Below are 27,955 nucleotides of genomic sequence, written 5' to 3' on the forward strand. Positions count from 1 at the left end.
TTTGAAAAAGCTCTATTAGGGCTTTTCCTTATAGAGCGTGTGTCTAGTGATCTATTAAAGGACAGGTGGTCAATCTGTCTCTTATTTCTTCAGTTGTTTCAATCCCATGGAAGACCACAAGCTTTTATCGCTGCTATTTTCCCGCAATCTGCCGGCTATGTTTATCTAAATAAGATTTTCCTTTATTTTATTTCTTAAGGAAAATTATCATTTTTATTATGGCAAATACTTGCCAATTAACAAATGCTGAAGACAAAGTCCAGTCGAATCAATTATTGCAATGTAAAAATGACACCTAATAACTAATGAATGACTTCAAACTTGAATAGTTTAGACGCAAAGTTAGGCCCTTTAGTAAATTGTTTTTATAAGAGTTCGGTGATCTCTAGTTTTTTTGGATTTTGTTTCGTGATTAGGCAGGTTAAACTCTTCGTTTAAAATTCACCTGCTTCGGGACTATCTAAATCTACATGCAGGTCAAATACTACTCGCCGTCGACATTGATCACTTATTGTGGTTATATATAGCTGGCTGGCATGCTTCTTCCCGACCTGAGGAAGTAGGTAAAGTAAAGGGATTCTGGGTACTAGCGTAATAAGTATTATACTAAGGAACTGTAAATATCTTGATCGCATAATTGAGAATCCAAAAGCTCCAAGCACGAATGAAAACTCCTGTAAATATGTTGATGTGGTAAATGAAGTGCAAATAAAGCAATGCTATTATTGGTCTCGTCATGGATTTTTAACGACTCGACCTTCTGTTTTTACGACTCGAGAGGAGTAATTTTGGCGTTTTTTTACTTCTGAAACAGGAGTATTGGCGAAGTGTCGGTTATCAAATTTTGGAGTGGAAATTAAGCGTGTGAAAAAATTAGTAGTTCGATTGATGAACAAAACTGCAGTGCAGCTAAACGGTCGTTTTTTACCCATACAATTTTTTCGATAGGAAATTAAAATCAGAAAAAATTTCGTTTAAGCGATTTTTTGTCACCGGCTTTTTCAAGGAGTTTCTTTGGTTTAGAATATTTTTCTGGTTGAAAGGATTGAAAAAGCCTTAGAAATAGTTTTCAGCTTGTTTGATTATTTGAAAAGGTTTTTGGTTAAAGCAAATTTTACTGTAATTTGGTTTTGGTGCTATTTTGCGGATTTTTATTTACTCTCTGGGAATTCAAAAGATTACTATTGCTTGATTGATATTTTAGTTACCAATCAAGTCCAACTTTACTGGTAAAATGTTTCAGTAAAGAAATGAAATTAAAGTCAAGAAATTCAGGTATCATTTTTGTCTGTATTTTGCAGTATTTCAAATTTTCTTAGAGAAGTTTGTGGGCCTGTTACTTCTTTCCTATGGTTTTCTGAAATTGTATTTTTTATCGGAGTTCTTTTGGTTTGCTCTTAAGTAGTTTTAAATAAGTACCAGATCTTCAAGAGTACTTTTTCGGCAGAGATGAACTGTTCGAGTCGTTAACTAAATTATTCCGGCTGTTTTTAAATTGGCGACTCAATTTTTCCAATTTTATAAAGTCAAATGCCGCATGTGAAAAAAAGCGCTCGGGTCGATCTGTGAAAAGTTGAGAAAATCTAGTGATTTTTGTTTATTCATTGTTCTGAGAAAGAGAACAAAAAAAGTTGAGAGCGAGAAAAATGCAATATATTTGCTAAGTGAAGAGGTTTTTTTTATCGTTTGCGGCTTTTTCAAAAAAGTTTTTAGTTTGAACGCTAATTTATCAATCAAAATGATTTGGTCAAATGATTTAAATAAAAAACAAATTGTTAGAAGCAGTTTTTAGTGTTGAATGCAAACTTTAGACTAATTGCTTTTGTGCTTTTTTCATCAGTTTGCCGTTTCAGATCGGTTTCCTTTCTTTTGGTAACCGAATTTTAATTTTGTAAAGGCCGGCTTATTTTTAAATAAAAATTGGAAATTAAGAAATTTTGTTAATTTATTGTGTTGTTTGCTGAAATTTTTGGTTTGTTTTCGATAAAGAAAATTAATTAAGATGGTCAAATTTGTCTCTTGTGTGTTAGATAGGGTAGTTTACAGTGAAATAAGAAACAATTATGTACATAATTTCATGTTTTTGCTTTTTGACTCATCTAAAGGTTTAGTGCGCGTGTGCCGCGTCGCGTACGTGCTGAGTTTAAGTGGCTCACTTTTTGAACAACCAATTCCGAAATGCTTTCACGAAACGATCATTGACATATTGGATGATAGCATTTGCACAGAATTTTGTATCAGGGTATCAGTTTTTCTTCTTTTACCTTTTTCTAGGCTTCTAATAAACAACTTTTTTCTGTCATTCCTGGTTGTTTTACGTACAAAATTTAACTGCATCGCAAAGTCTGCTGCAAATCATTTTGGAGTCTAATCCCGGTGTGCAGAGATTTGCTTCCTAAATTGTATCATTCAATTTTTGTTGCCTTCAATAGCTTTGGAAGTCTAGGTTTAAAATTTTTGGTGGCTTCAATTATCTTTTGGTTCGATTGATATCAATAATGAGTTATTTGTTTAAAGAATGTCGTTATGTTCTACTTTCGATTATTTCTGTTAATACATTTTTTTGTGCAATTTTTGTACACTTGCTTTTATTGCTTGTTTGGAAATGTTATAATGGTTTTGCTACTAACAGAAGACAGTCGAATGACTGATGGGTTTGTTGATAAAAATGTTTTTTTTTGTATTTGTTTGAGCTCTTGTTTGGTTGAGTTTTCTGTTTGGCTCTTGTTTTCTAAGAGGTAAACAGTTGCCAGAACGTCGAGCAACTTGTAAAAAAAACGTCAAATTTTAATGTCTACTCTCAAATTTTTTTCACCGCTTTCTTTCTTTTTTATCCGTTTGCTTCGCATTTACCGTCTTCATTTAGCTAAGCATTTATTCAGATAATAAACACCGCTTTGTAATTGGAGCAGATTTTCTATTCATTGACTGTAACAAATTTTTCAATCGTTTATCAGGAGGCTTCGACATCTTGCTGTTTTTGTTTAATCAACAGAATTCATATGAGAAGTTAGTTGACTGCGGTCCTGGTCAAATTTTGCTTTCAATTGATTCTGGAGGCGAAAAAATCTATTGTATCACTTGCGGCTTTTTCCAATCAGTTTTTATTTTCAACGCTATTTTATCAATCAAAATGGTTTGGTAAAATACTTTAAATAGTCAAAAAATTGTTAGAAGCAGTTTTTAGTGTTGAATGCAAATATTAGACTAATTGATTTTGTGCTTTTTTCATCAGTTTGCCGTTTCAGATCGGTTTCCCTTCTTTTGGTAACCGAATTTTAATTTTGTAAAGGCCGGCTTATTTTTAAATAAAAATTGGAAATTAAGAAATTTTGTTAATTTATTCTGTTGTTTGCTGAAAATTTTGGTTTGTTTTCGATGAACGAAATTGATTAAGATGGTCAAGTTTTGTCCCTCGTGTGTTCGATAGGGCAATTTACAATGAAATAAGAAAATTTTGTATATAATTTCATGTTTTTGCTTTTTGACTCTTCTAAAGGTTTAGTGCGCGTGTGTCGCGTACGTGCTGAGTTCAAGTGGCTCACGGTTTGAACAACCAATTCCGAAATGTTTTCACAAAAGGATCATTGACACGTGGGATATTAGCGTTTGCACAGAATTTTGTATCAGGGTATCAGTTTTTGTTTCTTCTTTTTCTAGGCTTCTAATAAACTACTTTTATCTCTGTCATTTCCTGGTTGTTTAACGTACAAAATTTAACTGCATTGCAAGGTCTGCTGCAAATCACCATTTTGGAGTCTAATCCTGGTGTGCCGGGATTTTGTTGGTAAATTGTATTATTCAATTTTTGTTGCCTTCAATAACTTTGAAAATCTAGTTTTAAGATTTTTGGTGACTTCAATTGTCTTTTGGTTCGATTGATATCAATAATAAGTTGTTTGTGTCGAAGAATGTCGTTAAGTTCCACTTTTGATTATTTCTGTTAATACACTTTTTTGTTTTTGCACAATTTTGTACACTTGCTTTCATTGCTTATTTGGAAATGTTATACTGATTTTGCTAGAATAAATGTTTATGTTTTTTTTGGTATTTTTTTGAGCAAGGTTTTATTTATTTGGCTCTTGTTTTTTAATGTTGGTTTTTGTGTCGTATTTCAATAGTGTTATAAGTGATTTAAAAAAGAGATAAACATTTGCTAGAAGGTCGAGTAACTTGTAAAAAATTTTGAGAGGTCTATAACTGCTTTTCTTTTTTCTCCGATTGCTTTGCATTTAGTGTGTTTTTTATCTGCATTTAGCGGAGCAATTATTCAGATAATTTTTTATCCCACTGTAATTTAAGCTTCATTATGGGATTCATCTATTTTAATAGATTTTTCCAACGTTTATCGGGAATTTTTGACATCTTGCTGTTTTTGACTCTTTTTACAATCCTTTGAATTCAGTAGTTTAATCAATCAAGTTCATTTGAGAAAGTAGTTGACTGCGGTCTTACTCAAATTTGGCTTTGGCTTTGGAAATCTGAAGTTTTCCTTCATTCTTTCTATTTTTTGTGTTTGCTCGTTTTTACGACCATTTATCACATGGCAAGGAGACAAAATGCAAGTTTTTTTGTTTTAATTTTTCCACTCTGCAGCTGAATGTGCGCGAATCATGCCATTTCTTACAGCATTTTGTTTTGATCTTTGAGTCAATCACGTCATAATTCTTTGAGCATTCGAATTGCCCCACTTATGAAGGGAGTTTGTACTCCATATTTAATTCTAAGTTGTTTTTATTACTTGAAGGAGAATAATGTTTGAAAGTTTACTGAAGAGTTGAATAATTTCAACTGAGAGATCTTTTCGGTTTCCCCCTTAATCCTCGGTGTTTTTTTGCCCCCACCAGATTGATATAGATCCAAAATGAGAACCTTCCTTCTGAATTGCGTTTTTTACTTTAGTTTTTTTTGAGCTAGCGGCTTTGTCGCGGCTGTTGTCCGGCTGTCTGGCTACTCTGTCTCTAACTGCTCTATTGAGTGTCCTATTTTTCAACATATGTGCGTGACCGTTTTTTTTGTGGAGGACTGTAATTCCGTTGAGTGATCTGCCTTTGCGTGAAACTAAACGATTGGTACAAACCGAGCGCATCAAATTTCTGAGCAAGTGTATTCTTTTTACTGAAAAAGAGAGCGAGCAAAATTAAGAGCGAGAAAAATTCAATATATTTGCTAGGCGAAAAAATCTATTGTATCACTTGCGGCTTTTTCCAATCAGTTTTTATTTTCAACGCTATTTTATCAATCAAAATGGTTTGGTAAAATACTTTAAATAGTCAAAAAATTGTTAGAAGCAGTTTTTAGTGTTGAATGCAAACTTTAGACTAATTGCTTTTGTGCTTTTTTCATCAGTTTGCCGTTTCAGATCGGTTTCCTTTCTTTTGGTAACCGAATTTTAATTTTGTAAAGGCCGGCTTATTTTTAAATAAAAATTGGAAATTAAGAAATTTTGTTAATTTATTGTGTTGTTTGCTGAAATTTTTGGTTTGTTTTCGATAAAGAAAATTAATTAAGATGGTCAAATTTGTCTCTTGTGTGTTAGATAGGGTAGTTTACAGTGAAATAAGAAACAATTATGTACATAATTTCATGTTTTTGCTTTTTGACTCATCTAAAGGTTTAGTGCGCGTGTGCCGCGTCGCGTACGTGCTGAGTTTAAGTGGCTCACTTTTTGAACAACCAATTCCGAAATGCTTTCACGAAACGATCATTGACATATTGGATGATAGCATTTGCACAGAATTTTGTATCAGGGTATCAGTTTTTCTTCTTTTACCTTTTTCTAGGCTTCTAATAAACAACTTTTTTCTGTCATTCCTGGTTGTTTTACGTACAAAATTTAACTGCATCGCAAAGTCTGCTGCAAATCATTTTGGAGTCTAATCCCGGTGTGCAGAGATTTGCTTCCTAAATTGTATCATTCAATTTTTGTTGCCTTCAATAGCTTTGGAAGTCTAGGTTTAAAATTTTTGGTGGCTTCAATTATCTTTTGGTTCGATTGATATCAATAATGAGTTATTTGTTTAAAGAATGTCGTTATGTTCTACTTTCGATTATTTCTGTTAATACATTTTTTTGTGCAATTTTTGTACACTTGCTTTTATTGCTTGTTTGGAAATGTTATATTGGTTTTGCTACTAACAGAAGACAGTCGAATGACTGATGGGTTTGTTGATAAAAATGTTTTTTTTGTATTTGTTTGAGCTCTTGTTTGGTTGAGTTTTCTGTTTGGCTCTTGTTTTCTAAGAGGTAAACAGTTGCCAGAACGTCGAGCAACTTGTAAAAAAAACGTCAAATTTTAATGTCTACTCTCAAATTTTTTTCACCGCTTTCTTTCTTTTTTATCCGTTTGCTTCGCATTTACCGTCTTCATTTAGCTAAGCATTTATTCAGATAATAAACACCGCTTTGTAATTGGAGCAGATTTTCTATTCATTGACTGTAACAAATTTTTCAATCGTTTATCAGGAGGCTTCGACATCTTGCTGTTTTTGTTTAATCAACAGAATTCATATGAGAAGTTAGTTGACTGCGGTCCTGGTCAAATTTTGCTTTCAATTGATTCTGGAGTCTTCCTTCCGCCTTGTTTTTTTTTGTTTGCTCGTTTTTACTACCATTTATCACAAGCCAAGAAGACAAGTTGCAAGTTTTTTTTTGTTTTATTTTTTCCACTCTGCAGCTGAATGTGCGCAAATCATGCCATTTCTTACTGAATTTTGTTTTGATCTCGTCATATTTCTTTGAGCATATTCGAATTGCCCACTTAAAAAGTGAGTTTGTGCTCTATATTTAATTCTAATTTGTGTTTGTATTACTTGAAGGAGAATAATGTTTGAAAGTTTACTGAAGTGTTGGATAATTTCAACTGAGAGATCTTTTCGGTTTCCCCCTTAATCCTCAGTGTTTTTATGCCCCCACCAGATTGATATAGATCCAAAATGAGAACCTTCCTTCTGAATTGCGTTTTTACTTTAGTTTTTTTTAATTAGTGGCTTTGTCGCGGCTGTTGTCCGGCTGTCTGGCTACTCTGTCTCTAACTGCTCTATTGAGTGTCCTATTTTTCAACATATGTGCGTGACCGTTTTTATTGTGGAGGACTGTAATTCCGTTGAATGATCTGCCTTTGCTTGAAGCTAAACTATTGGTACAAACCGAGCGCATCAAATTTCTGAGCAAATGTATTTTTACTGAAAAAGAGAGCGAGCAAAATTAAGAGCGAGAAAAATTCAATATATTTGCTAGGCGAAAAAATCTATTGTATCACTTGCGGCTTTTTCCAATCAGTTTTTATTTTCAACGCTATTTTATCAATCAAAATGGTTTGGTAAAATACTTTAAATAGTCAAAAAATTGTTAGAAGCAGTTTTTAGTGTTGAATGCAAATATTAGACTAATTGATTTTGTGCTTTTTTCATCAGTTTGCCGTTTCAGATCGGTTTACTTTCTTTTGGTAACCAAATTTTAATTTTGTAAAGGCCGGCTAAATTTTAAATAAAAATTGGAAATTAAGAAATTTTGTTAATTTATTGTGTTGTTTGCTGAAATTTTTGGTTTGTTTTCGATAAAGAAAATTAATTAAGATGGTCAAATTTGTCTCTTGTGTGTTAGATAGGGTAGTTTACAGTGAAATAAGAAACAATTATGTACATAATTTCATGTTTTTGCTTTTTGACTCATCTAAAGGTTTAGTGCGCGTGTGCCGCGTCGCGTACGTGCTGAGTTTAAGTGGCTCACTTTTTGAACAACCAATTCCGAAATGCTTTCACGAAACGATCATTGACATATTGGATGATAGCATTTGCACAGAATTTTGTATCAGGGTATCAGTTTTTCTTCTTTTACCTTTTTCTAGGCTTCTAATAAACAACTTTTTTCTGTCATTCCTGGTTGTTTTACGTACAAAATTTAACTGCATCGCAAAGTCTGCTGCAAATCATTTTGGAGTCTAATCCCGGTGTGCAGAGATTTGCTTCCTAAATTGTATCATTCAATTTTTGTTGCCTTCAATAGCTTTGGAAGTCTAGGTTTAAAATTTTTGGTGGCTTCAATTATCTTTTGGTTCGATTGATATCAATAATGAGTTATTTGTTTAAAGAATGTCGTTATGTTCTACTTTCGATTATTTCTGTTAATACATTTTTTTGTGCAATTTTTGTACACTTGCTTTTATTGCTTGTTTGGAAATGTTATAATGGTTTTGCTACTAACAGAAGACAGTCGAATGACTGATGGGTTTGTTGATAAAAATGTTTTTTTTTGTATTTGTTTGAGCTCTTGTTTGGTTGAGTTTTCTGTTTGGCTCTTGTTTTCTAAGAGGTAAACAGTTGCCAGAACGTCGAGCAACTTGTAAAAAAAACGTCAAATTTTAATGTCTACTCTCAAATTTTTTTCACCGCTTTCTTTCTTTTTTATCCGTTTGCTTCGCATTTACCGTCTTCATTTAGCTAAGCATTTATTCAGATAATAAACACCGCTTTGTAATTGGAGCAGATTTTCTATTCATTGACTGTAACAAATTTTTCAATCGTTTATCAGGAGGCTTCGACATCTTGCTGTTTTTGTTTAATCAACAGAATTCATATGAGAAGTTAGTTGACTGCGGTCCTGGTCAAATTTTGCTTTCAATTGATTCTGGAGTCTTCCTTCCGCCTTGTTTTTTTTTGTTTGCTCGTTTTTACTACCATTTATCACAAGCCAAGAAGACAAGTTGCAAGTTTTTTTTTGTTTTATTTTTTCCACTCTGCAGCTGAATGTGCGCAAATCATGCCATTTCTTACTGCATTTTGTTTTGATCTCGTCATATTTCTTTGAGCATATTCGAATTGCCCACTTAAAAAGTGAGTTTGTGCTCTATATTTAATTCTAATTTGTGTTTGTATTACTTGAAGGAGAATAATGTTTGAAGGTTTACTGAAGTGTTGGATAATTTCAACTGAGAGATCTTTTCGGTTTCCCCCTTAATCCTCAGTGTTTTTATGCCCCCACCAGATTGATATAGATCCAAAATGAGAACCTTCCTTCTGAATTGCGTTTTTACTTTAGTTTTTTTTTAATTAGTGGCTTTGTCGCGGCTGTTGTCCGGCTGTCTGGCTACTCTGTCTCTAACTGCTCTATTGAGTGTCCTATTTTTCAACATATGTGCGTGACCGTTTTTATTGTGGAGGACTGTAATTCCGTTGAATGATCTGCCTTTGCTTGAAGCTAAACTATTGGTACAAACCGAGCGCATCAAATTTCTGAGCAAATGTATTTTTACTGAAAAAGAGAGCGAGCAAAATTAAAAGCGAGAAAAATTCAATATATTTGCTAGGCAAAAAAATGTATTGTATCACTTGCGGCTTTTTCCAATCAGTTTTTATTTTCAACGCTATTTTATCAATCAAAATGGTTTGGTAAAATATTTTAAATAGTCAAAAAATTGTTAGAAGCAGTTTTTTTATCTCCAAAAGATTGATATAGATCAAAAATGAGAATCTTCCTTCTGAATTGCGTGTTTTTCTTTAGTTTTTTCAGCTAGCGGCTTCATCAGTCTATTTCGCGGCTATTGTTCGGCAGTCTGGCGACTCTGTCTCTAACTGCTCTTTTGAGCAGTTTAAAGCGTTTGCTTAACTTGTGTGTCGGATTTTTCAACATATGTGCATGACCGTTTTTCTTCCGGAAGACTAATTCCTTTGAATGATCTGCCTTTGCTTGAAACTAAACTATTGGTAGAAACCGAGCGCATCAAATTTCGGAGCAAGTGTATTCATTTAACTGAAAAAGATAGCGAGAAAAGTTGAGAGCGAGAAAAATGCAATATGTTTGCTAGGCGAAAAATGTGTTTTTATCACTTGCTGCTTTTTCCAAGCAGTTGTTCAACGCTTTTTATCAATCAAAATGGCTTGGTAATTTAATTTTAATTGTAAACAAATTGTTAGAAGCAGTTTATTGTGTTGAAGTCAGATATTAGACCAATTGATATAGAGCTTTTTTCATCAGTTCGCCTATTCAGATCGGTTTCTTTTCTTTTGGTAACCGAATTTTGATATTGTAAAGGCTGCATAATTTTTAATTAAAAATTGGAAATTAAGATTTGTTAATTTATTGTGTTGTTTGCTGAAGATTTTGGTTTGTTTTCGATGAAGGAATTTAATTAAGATCAAACTTTTTCCCTTATGTGTTAGATAGGGCAGTTTACAATGAAAAATGAATCAATTTTGTACATATTTTTCAGGTGTTGCCTTTTGACTCTTCTAAGGGTTTAGTGCCCGTGTGTTGCGTACGTGCTGAGTTTACGTGGCTCACTGTATGAACAACCAATTCCGATATGTCTTCACAAAAAGCTCATTGACACTTTGGATATTAGCATTTGTATAGAACTTTGCATCAGGGTATCAGTTTTTGCTACCTCATTCGTTTTTATAGGCGTCTAATAAACAACTTTTTTCGCAGTCATATCATTGTTGTTTAACGTACGAGAAATAACTGCATTTTAAGGTCTGCTGCAAATAATCATTTTGGAATCTAATCACGGTGTGCAGAGATTTTCTTCGTAATTTGTATTTTTCAATTTTTGTTGCCTTCAATAACTTTGAAAGTCTAGGTTTAAGACTTTTGGTGGCTTCAATTATCTTTTTGTTCGATCCATACCAATAATAAGTTCTTTGTGTCAAAAAATGTCTTTAATTTCTATTTTTGATTATTTCTGTTAATACACTTTTTTTTGTTTTTGTGCAATTTTTGTACACTTAACTTTATTGCTTGTTTGGAAATGTTATTTGGTTTTGTTACTAACAGAAGACAGTCGAATGATTGATGGGTTTGTTGATGAAAGTTTTTTTTGCATTTGTTTGAGCTCTTGATTTGTTTGAGTTTTTTTGTTGGGCTCTTGTTTTCTGATGTTTGGTTTAGTGCCATATTATTTCAAGTGGGTTGTAAGTGATTAAAAGAAGAGGCAAACAGTTGCCAGGACGTCGAGCAATTTTAAAAATTTTTTTCCATTTTTAATGACTGCTCTCAAATTTTTTTAATCGTTTGCTTTCTTCTCCGTTTTCTTTGCATTCACCGTCTCCATTTAGCTAAACGTTTATTCCGATAATTAATACCCATTTGTAATTTGAGCACATTTTCTATGCATCTAGTGTAACAGGTTTTTCAATCGTTTATCAGGAGGTTTCGACATCTTGCTGTTTTTGTTTTTAGACTAACAATTGTTTTTAGCTCAGTAGTTTAATCATGAAAATACATATGAGAAGGTAGTTGACTGGGGTCCTTGTCAAATTTTGCTTTCAATTGATTCTGGAGTCTTACTTCCGGCTTGTTATTTTTTGTCTGTCTGCATGCCATATAGACAAAATGCAAGTTTTTTTGTGTTATTTTTTCCACTCTGCAGCTGAATGTGCGCGCATCACGCCTTTTCTTACTGCATTCTGTTTTGATCTTTGAGTCAATCACGTCATAATTCTTTGAGCATATTCGAATTGCCCCACGTAAGAAGCGATTTTGTACTCCATTTTTTATTCTAAGTGTTGTTTTTTTTTACTTGAAGGAGAATAATGATTGAAAGTTTACTGAAGAGTTGGATAGTTTCAACTGAGATCTTTTCGCTTTCCCCCTTGATCCTCAGTGTTTTTATGCCCCCACCAGATTGATATAGATCAAAAATGAGAACCTTTTTCTGAATTGCGTTTTTTACTTTAGTTTTTTTTAGCTAGCGGATTCATCAGTCGATTTCGCGGCTATTGTCTGGCAGTCTGGCGACTCTGTCTCTAACTGCTCTTTTGAGCAGTTTGAAACGTTTGCTTTACTTGTGTGTCGAATTTTTCAACATTTGTGCATGACCGTTTTTCTTCTGGAAGACTACTTTCGTTGAATGATCTGCCTTTGCGTGAAACTAAACTATTGGTAGAAACCGAGCGCATCAAATTTCGGAATAAGTGTATTCATTTTACTAAAGAAGATAGCGAGAAAAGTTGAGAGCGAGAAAAATGCAATATATTTGCTAGGAGAAAAATGTTATTTTATCCTTTGCTGCTTTTTCCAAGCAGTTTTTATATTCGTCGCTATTTTATCAATCAAAATGGTTTGGTAATTTAATTTAAATAGTCAGCAAATTGTTAGCAGCTTATAGTGTTGAAGTCAAATATTAGATATTAGACTAATTGATTTTGAGCTTTTTTCATCAGTTCACCGTTTCAGATCGGTTTCTTGTCTTTTGGCAACCGGATTTTAATTTTGTAAAGGCCGGCTAAATTTTGATTAATAATTGGAAAATTAAGATTTTTGGTTAATTTATTTTGTTGTTTGCTGAAAATTTTGGTTTGTTTTCGGTGAAGGAAATTAATTAAGATGGTCAAATTTTTGTCCCCTGTGTTGGATAGGGCAGTTTACCATGGAAAATGAATCATTTTTGTTCATAGTTTTCAAGTTTTGCTTTTTGACTCTTTTAAGGGTTTAGTGAGCGTGTGTCGCGTACGTGCTGAGTTTTAGTGGCTCACTGTTTAAACAAGCAATTCCGATATGTCTTCACAAAAGGATCATTGACACGTTGGATGTTAGCATTTGTATAGAATTTTGCATCAGGGTATCATTTTTTGGTACCTCTTTTTTTCGTTTTTCTAGGCTTCTAATAAATAACTCTTTTCAGTCATATCATGGTTGTTTAACGTACGAGAATTAACTGCATTTTAAGGTCTGCTGCAAATAATCATTTTGAAATCTAATCACGGTGTGCAGAGATTTTCTTCGTAATTTGTATTTTTCAATTTTTGTTGCCTTCAATAACTTTGAAAGTCTAGGTTTAAGACTTTTGGTGGCTTCAATTATCTTTTTGTTCGATCCATACCAATAATAAGTTCTTTGTGTCAAAAAATGTCTTTAATTTCTATTTTTGATTATTTCTGTTAATACACTTTTTTTTGTTTTTGTGCAATTTTTGTACACTTAACTTTATTGCTTGTTTGGAAATGTTATTTGGTTTTGTTACTAACAGAAGACAGTCGAATGATTGATGGGTTTGTTGATGAAAGTTTTTTTTGTATTTGTTTGATCTCTTGATTTGTTTGAGTTTTTTTTTGTTTGGCTCTTGTTTTCTAATGTTGATGTTGTGTTTAGTACCATATTTTTTCATGTGGGTTGTAAGTGATTAAAAGAGAGGCAAACAGTTGCCAGAACGTCAAGCAACCTGTAAAAAAAAATTCAAAGTTTAATGACTGCTCTCAAATTTTTTTCATCGTTTTCTTTCTTTTTGCGTTCGCTTCGCATTTACCGTCTTCATTTAGCTAAGCATTTATTTTAGATAATTAATACCCCTTTATAATTTGAGCAGATTTTCTTTATTCATCTACTGTTACAGATTTTTCAATAGTTATCAGGAGGTTTCGACATCTTGCTGTTTTTGTTTTTAGTTTTTAACAATTCTTTTGAACTCAGTAGTTTAATCAGGAAAATACATATGAGAAGGTAGTTGACTGCGGTCCTTGTCAAATTTTGCTTTCAATTGATTCTGGAGTCTTACTTCCACCTTGTTTTTTTGTCTGTCTGCATGCCAAGAAGACGAAATGCAAGTTTCTATGTTTAATTTTTTCCACTCTGCAGCTGAATGGACGCGTATCACGCCATTTCTTACTGCATTTTGTGTTGATCTTTGAGTCAATCACGTCATAAGTCTTTGAGCATATTCGAATTGCCCCACTTAAAAAGTGAGTTTGTGCTCTATATTTAATTCTAAGTTGTGCTTGTATTACTTGAAGGAAAATAATGTTTGAAAGTTTACTGAAGAGTTGGATAACTTCAACTGAGAGATCTTTTCGGTTTCCCCCTTAATCCTCAGTGTTTTTATGCCCCCATCAGATTGATATAGATCCAAAATGAGAACCTTCCTTCTGAATTGCGTTTTTTTTTCAGTTTTTTAGCTAGCGGCTTCATCAGTCGATTTCGCGGCTATTGTCCGGCAGTCTGGCGACTCTGTCTCTAACTGCTCTAATGAGCAGTTTGAAACGTTTGCTTAACTTGTGTTTCAGATTTTCAACATATGTGCATGACCGTTTTTCTTCCGGAAGACTAATTCCGTTGAATGATCTGCCTTTGCTTGAAACTAAACTATTGGTAGAAACCGAGCGCATCAAATTTCGGAGAAAGTGTATTCATTTTACTGAAAAAGATAGCGAGAAAAGTTGATCTGCCTTTGCGTGAAACCAAACTATTGGTGAAACCCGAGCGCAATTAGTTTCTAACTATCTAAATCTGTACTAAGCTCTAAGTGCAACCAAGGTTCGACCCAAATCTAATTTTCTTTAAAAAATGAAAACAAAAGACCTTCGTTTGATACGCTAACATTCCCATTTTTTCTCGCAATTTCTTAGCACAACGTGGCAAAAAAAGATCAGAACGTATCGGATACGATTATTTGTTAAATGCATAGAAAAACAAACCGTGATTGCAAACACATCTTTTGATTTTACGATTTTTACGATGAAGAAAGAACGCGACATGATGGATGTGGATTATAGACGGAGGAAATTTTCCAATGTACATTACGACGCACAGGTGTACCCCAAAATTTCCGCCTTAGTAAAATTGGCTCGAAAATTAGATAAATACAATGAACGAAATTAGGAGACATCCTTTGTATCTTAATTTTCGCAAAAGGGGTTCGGCCAATTTTGCGAAATAGAAGAACATTCGGAAGGAGAAGTAGGTTACAAGTCTTGTAGCACGTTTCCACTCTATTTAGGTATCTATTAATCGCGCGCATTTTGAGCATGCAATAAGCACTAATAAATATTTAATTGAAGCTTTCAAAGCTTTAAAGTGCTTTAAATACACGCAACCAAAAAAACTAATTTTTCTCTGAAAAATCCCTCGCGCCTCAAAGGCTTTGTATATTAATGTGGGAGTGGCCGATTTTAATAAATAGTACTAATACGTAGTAATAATAGTAGTACTAAATAGTACTAATACGTAGTAAAATAAAGTAGTGATAAAGTACTATAAGTAGTAATAAAGTGCTACTAATAGTAACAAGTTAGGCTTCATTGAATAAGTAAAATTTGAGTTTGGCTTAATTGCGGATTATATGCGAAATTGAGCTACAATGCGTGCGAAAAATCGATACATAAATGGAGCAGATGCGTGATACAAGCCGTGCGAAAAATAGGTTATGAAGTTTTTACTTGTATTTCGCGGCTAGGATTAGGACACTTTTGCAAACACCGGTTGCTAATTTCCCTTCCATTTTGCCGGTTTCTGCTAAAGTAGCTATTTTCCGCACTATTGTTCCATTTTCAATGTATTAACATAGTAAAAACGAACACGAGTTACACGCATCGGGCATATCTCCCCGTTACGTTTTGGGTATACATCTGCGTCGTAATATAATTTTGAAAACGGCCTATCCTCTTGTTACTAGCTATGATAAACTTGATCTTATAAAAATGAAAATAATTTGGCTGGCGATTTTAGTCACAACGAACTTTAAAAGGAGCAGAAAAATACTGTTCCGACTATGCTTTTTTAAGTTTTGATAATGATGAGCTAGTTTCGGTTTTTGAAAGTGTATCTGTTTGCATGCGTCAGTTTGCATTTTCTACTATTAAATTTTTTAAATCAGATTTAGGGAATTTCGTTACAAGATGAAAGATAGTCCTGAGTGGTGCATTGTTTACTGTATACGTTTTTTGAGATACGGGAATACACTATATTTATAACACCAGCGCATTCACCCCGCGTTTGCATTTAGCTACTTAGAATTGTATGTGTCCCTCAATATCGCTTTCATTAAAATTTTAATTTTGTTCAAAAACCTAGAGTCATCTGATCAATTTGTTCGTATTTCATTTTCAAGCAGTAGTCACTCTTTTCCTGAATCTTAACCTCAGATTTTTTGGTCAAGCGACTGAGGCCTAATATTTTGATTGTGAATTCCGCAAATGCAACTTTCCAAATCCAATTTTATTCCCACAGCAATACCCCGACATCAGCATCTCTCTCTCTCTCTCACTGCCAAGTTATAATAACCTGTAAAAAACCGCTTTAGTTTTGATGACCACCAAATCAATAAAAATGTATATACTACTTGTCGTTATCTTTATATTTCTGTTTACTTAAATATGCATAAATTCATTCTTTGCGAGAAGGAAAATGGGTTACGTGAACAACAGATGTTCACAATACCGGCATTGACCCAGCGTTTGCAGTTTTTCACTGCCAATTATTTTTCCCCTTTCATCTTTAACCCTATCAATTTCGTTCACGATATAACTTTCGTTCATGAACCATATGCCATTTGTTCTATTTGCTTACAGTTCATTCCTAGTAAATTTCCACTTTTTTCCTTATGGGATCTTCGATATGAGTCGCGCAATTCATTTTTGTAACTCTTTTGTTAAATCTCAATTTCAGAGCTTTTTGAAAACGACTGAGGCTAAGTACTTTAATTGTGGATTGGCAACTCAATTTTAACTTTATAAAATCAACCCGGTATTCCCGCCTCTAATATTTTCACCCTCTTTTCTTGACGGAGTCAGCCGTGCGTGACTCTGAAAAATCACCCCACCTTTTGGAGGACCCCAACTTTAGAGCTTCAGTAGAAATGTGATTGCTGGAAAATCCAATTGCAGATGAGAATTATGACGACCTCAGTGGGTATTTAAATTAATATAATTTCGGCCCTCCTTCGGATGGAGTGACATTGGCTGCCAAATTTTTAAACAAAGAAAAAATTGAAAATTCTACTGCAGTAGCAAAACTGGAACGAATTTTTTTTCATTGCACAACAAAACCTGCATGGTTAAACAATGGGTTATTAATTGGAGCACAAATTGTGGAGACAAACCAGCAGAAATGTGGGATCAAAAATAGTACCATTTCTCATTTATATAAGAGCGAGTCCCATAACCAAAAAAAATATTTATGATATACTGAATCACAGAAAAAAAATGGTTGGAGCCAATGGCTGAAAAATTTGTAAAACAGTATATGAATACTTTTGATCGATAACACTTAAAAAACAACTGGAAGCGAATCAGTCAAAACCTGAAAGAATTCACAGGGGTCTAGGAAATAAATCCGCACGGAAAAAACCCACTTAACTTTAGATAGAAAATAAACCCCCGCGGAAATAAACCCCCATTTTAAAATTGAATTTCGGTCGTGATTATTTGTTCCATTGTGATAGTTTCATATCAAGTCACACGGGCCGCTGAGGCATGGCCATAGCTCGTGAGGCATGCCCAAACGCGCAGCTCTTTAATAGTCAAGTGGGGGTATATTTCCGTGGGGTTTTTCCATGGGGGTTTCCTGTCTAAAATGAAGTGGGGTTTTTTTCCGTGGGGGTTTATTTCCTGTCTAAAATGAAGTGGGGTTTTTTTTTCCGTTGGGTTCACTTTCCGCAACCGAATTGACAGTTAAATTTGATCTAGGGGACAGTGAAGTTTCTATTGCAAAGGATGATTTCATAGCCAATACGCATGATGGGTTAGGTTCAAACATTCCGAGCTGTTAAGTTAAACAGTTGATACAAAAAGAGCACTGGAATTGGTTATCAAAAACGAAATGGGATATCAACATCAAAATCAATTTCTACATGGTAGGCGAGCTTTTATCAATCAGCCGCCTAGCCGAATAACAGTCATTTAATCATTTACCTTAATCGCACTCGCAGTGCAAAAACGAGAACTTCTTATGGTGAAATTATTGTACATGAAGATGGAGCATATTCAAAAACACTCAACAAGTTTAAAAATCCGTTGTAATTAAGACCCTCAAAATGGACTTTTCTTTATCAGATGCAAACTTTTTACCTTCAATATTCTCATTTTATAGAAACATAAAATCAAAAAGTTTCGATAGGTATTGTTACAGCAAATTTGATAGTAGTATCTGTAAGCGTTTGCGCTAGCGTAAAGTTAAGCAAATTGAAATATTGCAAGTGAAGGTTCTCTTCCAGTACTCACGTGAAGGATTCGGTACTCAAATTGAACATAGATATTTCCAAACGACAGGATAAAAGCGTTTGGGATGATAAAACATTGTAACATGCTTTAGCTTTTGATTGGTTGATGAAAATAGAAAATGCAATATTACCCGCAGAAAAATTGTATAATTTCAGTTCTTAACACGACCGTACCTCCGTTCAGTCGCTTGTAATAAGCACCCTTATTGACTTAGAAATTAACTTAGCAGAAATCAGAACGTTTTTACCTCGTACCCCGCACTTGGAATACTGATTAAAAACCGTACTAGAAGGATAATAACTCCATAGCAAAATCCCCTTAAACAAGGGAGATGCCACATGGCGACAGAGATTCGGAACGTTTTTTCTGCAAAGATAAACACTCAACATACTTTTACACAACAAAGAACCTCCTTTTGATTCAATTAAAATTCTGACACTCATATTAGAATGCTCCTAATTATAAACAGCCGCATTGCAAAAGTTGAAACTATATAGTCATCACGCGCCGGCTTTCAAGTTAACGTCACATTCGACGACAACTCCGAAGTTAAGTTCATTTACTCTTGAATACAACCACTATACAGCTTAGCAATCTTTACATGGAATTCAACTGGCTTCTACAACATGATGCCCCAAAACATAAACCAAACAACAGTAACTTCTCTTAAATATCCAATCAAACCACCCAATGCTTTTTGAAAACAGCCTACACAGAACAATTGCTTACTACGTTATTTGATTTAACTTCTCTCATACACAAACAAACAAGAAAAGAAATCAAACCAAAACCAATGGCAGAACCAAGCCCTCCTCGTGTCCACCTAAGAACTTTCTCTAGATTAATAAACGAAAAATGAGACCAATTTGAAGGCTTGATTCGAGCCAACATTGCTGCATTGCCGTATCAAGAATACCTGAAGCCCATCATCAACGAGCAAGATGCCTTCACCTACATCTTGACGAGAATGCACTTAACTTTTATCTTCGGCTGCCAGAAGCTACGCGAGATGACTTGGACAACTCATTACAAGAACTCCAAAACTGCTATGCAGGTGCATATCAAAGAAGAAATTTCTAGCTGGACCTACGGTCACACAAGTTTGACCCCATAAACGAACAGCCAGACGACTTTCTCACCGACCTACAACGGCTCGCAAATCTTGCAATAGTAGACGACGACGCAGGCATATATTGCACAGACTAAAGACAACGAAGAATCAGCTAGCAATTTGTACAAGGCATGCCACTCAAGTACAAAAAATTCTCTTCAAAGAGAATGACAGTATTACAGTCAACGAGCTGTGCGCAATGATCAAAAGAAGAGTTCGAATCGACCAAATACACCCAGCACCGTCGCACACCACATCATTCAACGCACTTAATGCATCAAGCAACCAAGCAGTTGTCCAAGCTTTAACAAAAACTTTAGCTTCAGGAATTGCATTTTCGAGTTCCAGAACCGCTTCTACTTTCCAAATTTTACAGAAACACTTACACAGTGCATTCAAAACTGCTGAACCTGCCTGCAGAGCAAACCACCATCAACAGCATTGCTCAAACCAACTCTCGAGCCATTGTCGTCAAAGCAAAACTTCCCAGCAGACGTAATTCTGATCGACTTTGTAGGCAAAATAAACCATCACCCTATGCTTATATTTTATCTGGCATTGACGTGTTCTCGAAATATCTGTTCGATGTTCCCTTAATGAAAAGCGACACTAACTTGGTAGAAAAAGTACTGACTTCAAAATTACAACGATACTCATGTATACCGTCAACAAACATTTGTAATCTGGATAATGAGTGAATGGGAAAACTTACTGGAAATACAACTGGAGCACTGTACACTCAAACACGCACAAACGATAGGGCTACTAGAAAAGAATCATGTGCCCTTGAAACAAATACTACGGATAAACGAAAATCAAAGCTCAACAGGCTGGCTTCGCTTCATTGACACAGCAATTTTTATACAAAACACAACGTATGCCCCCGCGCAAGGATGCACACCTGATGTGTTTCACGGAAGAACCCCAGTAAATCAACTTGATCAAAGTTTCCAGAACACAAAACTATAGGTGAAAAACCCAAAGCACGACAGTGTCAATTAAATACAAGACAAAACTACAGAACAGTTTGTTTTGCTAGCGTTAAAGAGAACCTGATAGCCTCATATCTCAAATATAAGAAGTACGACGACAGAAAAGCAAATGCGACTCCACTTAAAATTCATTAGCACTGTCTGATACTAAACCAACTGCACCAAGCGAAATGCCAAAATGACAAACAACAGAAAAGATGGATATCTCTATGTGTAGAAAGAGTTCTCACAAACGCCAGTTCCATTGTCCGGAAAGTCAATTCAAACTTCAACCAATGCGTGCATCGAGTGAAACTAAGACCCATTGAGCCTTAATGCGAATTCGAAGACTTAAAAAAGATAGACCCCAGTGAGTTTGAATCCAACCCACAATTCCCGAGGAGGACAGCAATTTTTTGAGAACCAGGTTCATAGGCACATAAATCAGAATGACACGGTTGTGCCTAGAACTACCCCTTACACCAGAACAGTTGCTTTTAACTCTAGTGTTCAAACAACAAACTTCTCACAACAAGATTCTCCCACAACGTTTGAACATATGAACCACGAACGAATCTCTGACCAGGAAGCATTTTTCGTTGAAAGACCAGTTCCACTTGCACATGCTGAGACACCAGAATCAATTGACACCGGAAACTGCATTTTCTCAGGACAAATTAATTTTCCTCGAACAGACAAATGATTTGGAGCAAATCGCCCCTACAACCTACGCAGAGGAGAGCACTTAGCGTTAGCGAGCGAGAACTCATTCTACAACACACTAAAACAATTACAGCAGGAAGAACCAGCGGTTACGGTGGTCAGTTCTTTTCCATTAGACCATTACACGGAACCTGAACTCTAAATTGATGCTGGAAACGATTACTCGGTTGAAACCGAAAATCAATCAAACACAGACATAGACGGCCTCCAGGTTACAAACAACATAGCCATGAATTGTGGCGGGAATCGGACATCACATTTGACCCGAACTACACACCTATAGTCAAAAAGACACACTACTCTTGTTATGAATACCGAGATTACACAACTGACTTTACAAACGCCAAACGATTCCCCCAGACAACTTTACACTTGACGACAAACAAAGCTAAAGTCACTTTAGTAACCAAAATCAGAGACTGAACACAAATAACAGCTCTTTGGCCGACGAGCTTGAGTACACGGTACCAGAAAACAATCAATTCCCGAGAACCTCAGCACCCATTCCCCAAAGATTTTCTCGAAGAGAACTCCGTGATCTCAGACCAATTATAAATCAACCGAGACAATTAATATCACTAACCCTTCAACGTCGAGAGATCTCCGGCTTTCGTCATCAAACTTTTGCATTCGACGAGTCACGATACTAAGGTTACTAAAAAGACCTCCTCTGTGATCGGAGCAATAAATGTACAGAATCACAACAATAATAAATTAATTTTCAAGATTTTTGCTATTCAATATCAGTTTCCGCAAATCCAAAAAAATTAACGCTTCTCATTTGCCCCAACATCTTATTTGATAACCTAAGAATTCACATCAAATAACCAGACGAAAAAGGGAAACTGAGAAATTGTGGAATTCCGAAAATGACGGATGCCCATTGAACTTTACCAACATGACTGATTCAACAGCTAGACTGTACTGGTTAGCCCGGCAAACAATGATGAAAAACAAACGGGCCCAAGAAGACATTGAAAACCTCCGTCTGGAAATGAACACCTTGCTAAGGGAAAACAGTCATACGAGTTCAAACTTACAACGGCATCCCCGGGCAGCTGCAGCTTTGCTGCAACTGCTTTGCTTCATAAAACCAGTATTTGGCGGATGTGATAAGCGAGTTGCAGGTAATCAGGAAAATAAAAAACGAGCAAAGAAGTACTATCAATGCCTGACCGATCACTGCACTATACAATGCTATTTTTATGTCGTGTCCGGTGAACTTAAAATGATTAAGGAAGCGCAATGCAAAATTATAGAAACACAAAACCGTAATTGGGAACATGCAGAGAGCATATTTACCGCTCTGCGACAGGAAGTACATCACACGTGCAACTGCGTACAATATCTGTATGTTCAAGAGCAAATCAACCAACACACCTTAGTCCTCAGTAATATTTTTAAAATAATTTTGACTAACATAAAACATACTGGGCATCCTTATACACGTTTCAGATTAATATCCTCAATGCTTTGACTCCACTTATGAACCAACTATTACCAATGTCACTAGTACCACGCGCTGAACTCAACGAAATTTTATAATTGTTCATCTGCAGAAAAATGGACTAGAGGACTGGTTATCTCTTGCTGTGCCAATGCAAGAGATCCTCTCATACTATGAACTAACATTGGCCATCCCCATGGACTCAAAAGCACAGTGATGAATATCCTACGTGCAATTTCCATCCCAATGCGTGATGGAGACAGAAGAAAGGCACTAGTTTGGCATTTGGAAGACAAATACTTGGCCCTTTTTGGTGACGGAGAGGAACCAGCGTTCATCGATGAAGACAAGCTCGCAAAATGTATTGGGTCTCAAAACTATGCAATATGCACAAAAGCCATCCGAACTGAGCGGATTTACAAGTCATGCATGGCTACATTAGTTTACCACATAAATGAGCTACTTTCATTGCAACGCTGTCAGTTGGATGTAATTGAGTTGCCACTGACTGAAAAAGCGCGCAATCTTGGTTTTGGTCGTTGGTTAATCACCTCATCGCACGACGACTGCGCGCCCATGGAAAGCGCTGGGAACGGCAGCAATCGGCTGGCCAGAGTTGGGCGCCCTGGATGCCGGGTTTGCATCATTATTTTAGGATTCGAAAAAGAGTTACGAGGACCAAATGTCCCTTTACGTTCAGACTGAACAGCCTGAGGAACAGTACTGGCACTACGGCTCAATTTTCATTTACCGGACACCATTAGTAGCATATTTAAGCTGCTTCCACTGTTGGATGACCTACCAAAGTTTTCGCTACGATCAGAAGCCCAAATCCAAATTCTACAACAAATTTAACCTGAATTCAAAATAATTGAAAACCGAAGAACGAACACTAAATCTATCGAAAGCATTGCGAAACAAATACTAGAGCGAGTACAGGTATTCAAAACCGACTTGGAGAATAGATTCTAGCAGTAAATTCCCTGGCGATTATCGATTCTGGACTTCTGTCGTTCATTTTAAGCGTTTTTCTCCACCTAACAAACTGTCACTTACTTCACAAACGGTCAAAGCTACATCGGAGATTCTCCTTCAGGATAACACACGAAGGACGTAAGCTGAAAGCAAAACCAGTTCAGGTAGTCGCTATCAACGATTACGAATACTTACAAGAACATCCAGAACATCCGCTATATGAAAGGGGTAGCCTCCAGGTTACAAACAACATAGCCATGAATTGTGGCGGGAATCGGACGTCACATTTGACCCGAACTACACACCTATAGTCAACAAGACACACTACTCTCGTTATGAATACCGAGATTACACAACTGACTTTACAAACGCCAAACGATTCCCCCAGACAACTTTACACTTGACGACAAACAAAGCTAAAGTCACTTTAGTAACCAAAATCAGAGACTGAACCCAAATAACAGCTCTTTGGCCGACGAGCTTGAGTACACGGTACCAAAAAACAATCAATTCCCGAGAACCTCAGCACCCATTCCCCAAAGATTTTCTCGAAGAGAACTCCGTGATCTCAGACCAATTATAAATCAACCGAGACAATTAATATCACTAACCCTTCAACGTCGAGAGATCTCCGGCTTTCGTCATCAAACTTTTGCATTCGAAGAGTCACGATACTAAGGTTACTAAAAGGACCTCCTCTGTGATCGGAGCAATAAATGTACAGAATCCCAACAATAACAAATTAATTTTCAAGGTTTATGCTATTCAATATCAGTTTCCGCAAATCCAAAAAAATTAACGCTTCTCATTTGCCCCAACATCTTATTTGATAACCTAAGAATTCACATCAAATACCCAGACGAAAAATGCAACTTTGCACTATTATTGCGATACACCTTTTTACCACAACGCTACTCCAAATAAATTCACAGTGGCCACAAAAGATGGAGTTCTCTTCAACCTTCATCGATAAATTCTCCTAACGAAAAAGTTTGTCGAAACGGAAATTCTCGTCCCTTACCCCCAAATACAAGAAAACAGTCAAAGAAGAACTTGCAAACCTGACCAGGGAAACTGAAAAATTGTGGAATTCCGAAAATGACGGATGCCCATTGAACTTTACCAACATGACTGATTCAACAGCTAGACTGTACTGGTTAGCCCGGCAAACAATGATGAAAAGCAAACGAGCCCAAGAAGACATTGAAAACCTCCGTCTGGAAATGAACACCTTGCTAAGGGAAAACAGTCATACGAGTTCAAACTTACAACGGCATCCCCGGGCAGCTGCAGCTTTGCCGAAACTGCTTTGCTTCATAAAATCAGTATTTGGCGGATGTGATAAGCGAGTTGCAGGTAATCAGGAAAATTTAAAACGAGCAAAGAAGTACTATCAATGCCTGACCGATCACTGCACTATACAATGCTATTTTTATGTCGTGTCCGGTGAAATGATTAGGGAAGCGCAATGCAAAATTATAGAAACACAAAACCGTAATAGGGTACATGCCTATTCAGAGCCTATTTACCGCTCTGCGACAGGAAGTACATCACACGCGCAACTGCGTACAATATCTGTATGTTCAAGAGCAAATCAACCAACACAGGTTAGTCCTCAGTAATATTTTTAAAACAATTTTGACTAACATAAAACATACTGGGCATCTTTATACACGTTTCAGATTAATATCCTCACTGCTTTGACTCCACTTATGAACCAACTACTACCAATGTCACTAGTACCACGCGCCGAACTCAACGAAATTTTATAATTGTTCATCTGCAGAAAAAAGGACTAGAGGACTGGTTATCTCTTGCTGTGCCAATGCAAGAGATCCTCTCATACTATGAAACCAAGTTAGTAACTCAAGCTGAAGCAATGGACTCGGGGCTGATTCTAACATTGGCCATCCCCATGGACTCAAAAGCACAGTGATGAATATCCTACGTGCAATTTCCATCCCAATGCCTGATGGAGACAGAAGAAAGGCACTAGTTTGGCATTTGGAAGACAAATACTTGGCCCTTTTTGGTGACGGAGAGGAACCAGCGTTCATCGATGAAGACAAGATTGCAAAATGTATTGGGTCTCAAAACTATGCAATATGCACAAAAGCCATCAGAACTGAGCGGATTTTCAAGTCATGCATGGCTACATTAGTTTACCACATAAATGAGCTACTTTCATTGCAACGCTGTCAGTTGTATGTGATAGAGTTGCCACTGACTGAAAAAGCGCGCAATCATGGTTTTAGTCGTTGGTTAATCACCTCATCGCACGACAACTGCGCGCCCATGGAAAGCGCTGGGAACTGCAGCAATCGGCTGGCCGGAGTTGGGCGCCCTGGATGCCGGGTTTGCATCATTATTTTAGGATTCGGAAAAGAGTTACGAGGAACAAATGTCCCTTTACGTTCAGACTGAACAGCCTGCGGAACATTACTGGCACTACGGCTCAATTTTCATTTACCGGACCCCATTAGTAGCATATTTAAGCTGCTTCCACTGTTGGATGACCTACCAAAGTTTTCGCTACGATCAGAAGCCCAAATCCAAATTCTACAACAAATTTAACCTGAATTCAAAATAATTGAAAACCGAAGAACGAACACTAAATCTATCGAAAGCATTGCGAAACAAATACTAGAGCGAATACAGGTATTCAATACCGACTTGGAGAATAGATTCTAGCAGTAAATTCCCTGGCGATTATCGATTCTTTTTGGACTTCTGTCGTTCATTTTAAGCGTTTTTCTCCACCTAACAAACTGTCACTTACTTCACAAACGGTCAAAGCTACATCGGAGATTCTCCTTCAGGATAACACACGAGGGACGTAAGCTCAAAGCAAAACCAGCTCATTAGTGCTATATAAAAGCTCATTAGTGCTTCCTTTTAGGATTAAAAACGAATTTGAAAACCAATCAGAGCAGGTCTCAACAAAGAACAGCGGACGCCATACCTTTTCCCCCGTAACTACATTTGATGACTGACAAATCGATAAAAGAAGTATAACTATTAAACATGTTAATCGACGCGCACCCCAGCTGCTCCGTCACAACCACTGTACACTAACATTTCAGAACAACCAGCTATTTCACATTATGGAGCATATCCTCTACGAACAATGTAACTGGGCAGTGCTCTAACAGCAACATAAACAAAAACAACAAAATCATAAAAAAAGAAAACGAAAAAGAAAAACTATCGAGGAAAAAAAACAAACAAAAATGCCCAAGTCCACAGATGTACTTTATGGGGGAAAATATCTAAAAATATTCTAAGTTTTTGGAAATGGTAAACTTTAAACGTCGATTTCTCGAAAACTAGAAGAGTTACGACCTTCAGATTTTCGCCCCAAAATACGGCTTTAAAAAAAAGAATAAAGCCTAGATGCCCCCAGGGCCTTTTCCCAAAAAATCTTAAACTTACCTAAAATTTATCTTAAACAGTACCTTCACTCGCAGCAAACACTACCAGGACAAACGCCCAAAACAAGACAATCAGACAATTATCTAAAAGGTAAAACATAATAAAAAAGAACATTTCAATCAGCACAACACATCCAGGAAAACAGAGAAAGATGAGAACTAGACGACTGTGTGGAACGTTCCTACAACACACAGAGCAAAAATTTTAAAAAATACTTTTATACAGCCAACGGAACAAAAAAGTGCGAAGCTAAGTAGCTGGGAAATGACTTTGCGAGGTATCTTACTGCTACATGTAATCAAGCGATCAGAAACGTATGAGCAACCCCCCTTTGAACCTCTCAAGCCGAGGCGGGCTTGCTCCCTACCATCATTTCTCGGAATCACAAGGTTTAATTGCTGGTTAATGAACAACCCTTAAATATTCCCTAACCGAAAACAATATCTTCATTTTCTATACCTTCCTACGAATCCGATTCTGACTACAATTGATTTAACACTCCTCAATATCACAATCATACATACCAGCCGACTATATTCTCCATCATCCCTTTTCGTCAAAACGGCACCATAAATGTTTTTAATATAGTGCTATATGAAATACATTTATCCCTTGACCATTTTTGTCCGCTTTGCGCGACTTTCATCATCCGGCACCTGAGCCAATAAAAACGGTTTGTCCTAAAAGCAAACATTTGTAATAAAGGCAAATAATTACTGTTGCATACGAATTCTACAATTATGAGAACTTATACAATTGCATACGAATTATACAATTATGCAATTATGAGAACTTATGAACCCCGTCAGTTCTCATTTCATTAACTTACATCCAAAGATAAATACAAATTTTGATAGTATACCTGTTTATATCAATAACTACTTAGTAGCTTTCTATGTAGAACTAGATGCTTTTATCTAACTACAATTACTTCACCCGACCTTACAAAATTTATTCCATCTTCCAAAATAATCCCAATCACTTTGACTGGATCCTCACCAACATGGATGAGTTTGATGCAAACTATTATATCGCTAAGGATGAATTAACACCAGTGAGGCTCCTTCAACAAAACATTGAAAACCTCTCACGCTCTTTGGCAGAGAACAATCTAATTGTTGACGGATTTACGCAAACTTGAAGTGATATCGAAGTTTTTCTCTCCGTAGCCCTGTTTACAAAACTGATATCCAAAGCGTTTCTGACAGCAGCTTTCCTTCTTTGTCCCCAGACCACAACAGCCAATCTGCACTGATTAAAATTCGTATTAATGACCGCAGAAACTGACATTTGGACAAGGGTGAGTAATTCCGTCGATCCTGCCCATCAAACTGCACCGTCTTTTACGCAATTTAACAACGCAGTT

The sequence above is a fragment of the Convolutriloba macropyga genome, chromosome 2 (genome assembly GCF_964194025.1).
Source record: "Convolutriloba macropyga chromosome 2, txConMacr16.3, whole genome shotgun sequence".
Classification (NCBI taxonomy): Eukaryota; Metazoa; Xenacoelomorpha; order Acoela; family Convolutidae; genus Convolutriloba; species Convolutriloba macropyga.